Raw genomic sequence first — 4,774 nt, 5'->3', positions numbered from 1 at the left:
TTTCCCTAGAGGGAAAGGGTCTATCAGGACTGACAGAGAGGGATGAAAAAATCTAACAAAGAAAAAACAGCCCTAACTGAACAGTTTATCATTTTTTGAATGTTCTCCCTCAGTATCTCTAAGTCCTTTCTACTGTTTACTGATCCCTCCCTTCTGCAAATCCCCATGACTGAGAGCTATTGTCTGCCTAATGCAGAGCAGAACATGCCAGTAAGCTCCGGCCAAATTCAAACCATTAGTTGTAACGTGCCTACCACAATGGTATCCACAAATAGCTGTGAAATCCCAGAGAATTCAGCTTGAGGACTTAATGGCAGAAACTGGCCTCTTGATTTTTATTTGCATATAATGGCATTCTCATACACATTTGATAAGCAAGGAATTGAAGCTGTAACCCGCAGCAGAGCTCATTGCCTTCCAGCCCGTGACAGCACTTTGCCCGAAGTGTATCCTCTGTCCTGCCTTCCCCATCTTCTACACAGCGAGAAACAAGAGAGGGGGGCCAGCTTCACTGGTGCGCCTCTTGGACTGTCTTTCCCCCCTCCTTGCTGCGTGCTCCAGGCTGTTGCACTCGCAGGGCTTCGCAGAAAGCCCAGCGACATGGCTAGTGCTCTGAGATCACACTGTGCCTTCCCTGCGAGGCCACCTTAACAGTTCACCGCATGTCCCTGCTTGCAGCTGGCCCTTCCCCAGCACTCAAGACCACCAACAGCACCTTTCCTGTGTCTCTCCTGATACAGCATCATATGCTACCTGATCCTTGCAAAAAAGAACATCTTTCTCAGCAGGTGTCCTGAGCCCCCCAGGACGTGTTTGCTGTTCTCTGTTTGCAGATCTCTTCTCATTTGTCAGGCCAGCCTGGTCACTCATCACCTCCTGATGTTAATGCTGGAAGATAGGGCCACTGAGTACAAAAGTGGCAGAGCTGTCATGCTCCAGCTGGGCAAAAGTGGGGCCTCACTTAGTAAATATTGACTTGGCTGCAAGCAAACAGAAGGCAGCTTTCAGCAAGCAGCTCTCTGTCTCCCTGAGATGATGCCGGACCAGAGACGCTTGGTGCTTTGTGGTTATGAGCTGCTGTTTACAGAGGGCAGGATGCAGGAATGGATCTCCAGCAGCTGTGATGACAGTGGCAAGCTGATGGGCTCATAGGAGCCACCAGCTGTATGCCCACTGCCCACCTGTAATACAAGTGGCTGCCACCACTTCAGTCCCTGGAAAAACAAAGTGTCTTTTCCATCCCAGCTTCCAGATAGGCTTTTTCCAAGAGGATTTTCAAGACAGTCTCCACTAGAAATAGGTAGCACAAAACAGATTTCCCCCCCTCCCCTTCCCCTCCGATTTCCTGTCCTTAAGCATTGTCCTTAGTATTGAGGTGGTTAATGCACCTCCTGTAAGCTGTCAGATTTAGGCAAGTTACAGGTGCAAGTGCATATAAACACAAAAATCACCTGACTGAGTCCTTTTCATGCGTCCATGGAATTGAGTAGCCAGTCATTATCAGCATCAGTTCTTACAGAAACCCCAAAGTTTAATTCTTATACCTTATAAAAGCTCTAGCTTTTATAGTTACATCCTATAACGGGAGTTTTATGCTCCCTTTCAGACTACTGCCTAGTAGCTAAATGACCACACAGGTGGAGCAGACTCCTTACGCAAAAAGGAGAGGGGATTGCAAGCAAGAGGTCCTGACGGATTGGGTTCACTTCTTGGCCCACCCTCTCTATGACTTTGAGCAAGTTATTTGATCTCTTAACATTCTAGTTCCCATCTGTGAGGAGGAGGTGATAATGATATCTCTCTCCAGGTCTTTCTTTCCCCTGTTTAGACTGAAAGCAACTTTGCTTTTTTCCTGTGTTTTCCGTTTGTTCGTATTCCTAGAACAATTACATTCTGATCCACAGCAGAAGTTCCCTGGTACTGCAGCAAAGGCAAATAATAATCATCTGTTCTCATTTAGAGCCTGTGGGCACCAATAAACAACAAGAGAAGAACTCAGATCCTTAAACGACACTGTGTAGATTTTAGCTAGAGAACTAAGGAGTGGGACCATAAGTTCAGGAGTAGGTCCTAGGAGTTACCATGTAATTAGTCCCTTTCACCTCCTTTTCTGAATGTCCAAGTTCTTTCTTTACATGTGTTTTCCACTCTCTAGTTTGTTTCTACTACATGCCTCTCACTTGCAGAGTGAAGACAACAGTTAATCCCTAGTTCCTTTAATTTGTTATGAAATAAACACTCTAAGAAACGTACATGCTTTGGAGAGAGGGCAGATCCTTGCCATGGAGCATTATCTCCTCTCTTCTTCCTTGCTGCCTCTTGCCATTTCAAATTTCTAAATCGACTGCCAGTTTCTCAGTGCAGGGACGTTTGTGTAGGGAGCACAGCGTGCCTATAGCACTGCAGGACACACAGGCTGTTGGGGTAGACTGCACTAAGCATTAAATCAGTCACTGGAAGTTTTCTCTCAGACAGCTCCTTTGCTGAACCAGGTGCTGCATAATGACAGGTACCAAAAGTGTGGAAAAGGAGCGTGGAAACTGCAGTTTAGCGACAGTGCAGAGAGAGCCCAAACATTTGATCGGTGCAAGACCAGACATCTGACTGTTAAAACAGCCACAGCCCAAGCAGCAAGCAGGGCTGGAAGGCACCTAAGTACCTCTTCAATGGCATTAGATCTCCTGATCCAAACCCCAGCTTCTACAAAGCAACTGTTTGGTAGTGAGTAATTTCAGCTTTTCTTCTCCTTTGGCCATCCCTGCTCCGTGGGGCCTCTGCAGAGCCCCATAAGAAAACCCACCGCTCCAGGCTGGGTTTAGTTCTTTTGCCAAGATCACTGGAGATCATGTCAAAGCCAGTGCCAGAACTGCTGTGTGCCTCCAGCACTGGCAAGTCTACCAGTATAACTGAATCGCGGGGAATGAACATAACAAGGCAGATTGCCAGAGATCCAGGGGAGGCACGGAGACAGAGAGTGAAGAGGGGAAACACAGCAAAGGCAAAAAAAGAAAAAGACACAGCTGAAACAAAATGGATGTAAGGGTAAATTAGAAGGTCAAACTGGTGATACCTTTTGTCAAATATTCATTGAATGGTGGTTTGCATAATTACAGCCAGAAGCAATGGTAACAGCAGGCACTGAAACTTTGCTGTGCTGGTAAGCTCATTCCTCTTCCAAAAGTCACCCATCCTGACCACCGCAACAGTGTAAGCGTAGAGCTGTCAGTGCATGCTGAAAACTGTTCCAGGCCAATTTTTCCTACAAACCACTTCTGGAATAAGAATATACAGGTAGAGAAACTACACTGTATGTCACCTATGCATGGAAGACAAAATGAAGCATCCTGTTATTTGGTGGCTGGTTTCCCCACTCAACACTGAGAAAAGTGGGACTGGACTGCACCTCTGCCTTCTGTGCCTAGAAGAGGATGAGCAGTAAATAATTTATTTGGAGGCTTTTTCTGGCATGGGCAGATGTGTATAGACACGGAAAGGAAACATTCCTCGTTGAAAGGTCAGCGTACACCGGTTCTGAGCAGGGGAATGTTCTCACAGGAAACACTGAAGGCTGTGCAGAAGTAAACATATCTCCAGCGTGGAGTGGTGTGGTGATCCAGCTGAACCTCTCCCTGGGGACTAGCTTCCCAAGGATGATGCACAAGGCCCTCGGGGTATTTACACAGCCTGTTCTCTAAAGACCAGCTGCCATTCAGCACAGTTTATATTATTGTCCTGATTATCCAAGTTTGTGTTTTCTTTGCTCCTCCTGGCTGACTCTTCCTTCAGTTCCTGGAACTGTGAGGAGCTGAGGCCTCTATAGCACCTGTGTGCGTGCGCCAGGCACGGCAGCTGCTGCATCCCCCAGTGCCGAGTGCAGCCTGTTCACCACACAGCCTTCCACACCACTGGGCAATAGCCTATCTCCAGATCCTTCCCATGCAGGTCTGTCTCTAAGCCCAGAAACTTTGTATTTTCCTAAATCATGAAAACTCTGCTCTTAGCCCCTGGCACCTCTGTGTTTTGTGTTTCTTTCAATCAGAAGGGCTCCCTGAAAAGACCCACCTGGCCGCTGCCAAAATTAGGAGAGGAGAAACAGTTCTAGCTTGCGACAAGCCTGGCTAAACTCTAGTAGGGGCACAGGGAATATAATGAGCGAGGGTCTTGGTGGATCCCTGCATTTGGGTCCTGCAAAGGCTCCAAATTCCAAGAACCTTTCAACAGAAACAGCATTTGAAGTGGATACAGTTCCGGTGCTCCTACAGAGGGTCAAATCTGCTGGCAAAGGCTTGCGTGCTCATGTCTGCTAGATCTCCCTGCAGAGACAAAAATTCTATGCTCAAATACTTGTTGCAGTCTCCACTTTGGGCTGGAGAAGCCCTGACTTGCACAGGATTTCCAAACACACGAAGATTAAGCAGGCCAGGCTGAACAGCTGGCATCTCTTCAACATACTTAGCCAGAAATTTGCTTAATTCTTGCAACAGCAAGGTTCAGAGGATGCATTCTTCTTTGTGGAACAAAGAGGGCACTCTCTACCAAGCTTTGGCTGTATGAAATCAATTCAGTGAAATTCCCATTTGCTGTTTGCCTGCTCCCTACTTTCACAGACCTGCTGTCTCGACCACCTTCACTAGACCCATTATTTTTTGACCCAATTGCTGCAATGATAAAAAAGTCCACATGAGTTGCCCACAGGACACAATTCACATCTGTTTCTGGAACAGAGTGCCTAAGAGAGAGAGATTTTTTCAGGTCTTTTTTAGAATGATAACCC

The sequence above is a fragment of the Buceros rhinoceros genome, unplaced genomic scaffold, assembly GCF_000710305.1.
Source record: "Buceros rhinoceros silvestris isolate BGI_N320 unplaced genomic scaffold, ASM71030v1 scaffold45573, whole genome shotgun sequence".
Classification (NCBI taxonomy): Eukaryota; Metazoa; Chordata; class Aves; order Bucerotiformes; family Bucerotidae; genus Buceros; species Buceros rhinoceros.
This window is presented reverse-complemented; position numbering follows the sequence as displayed.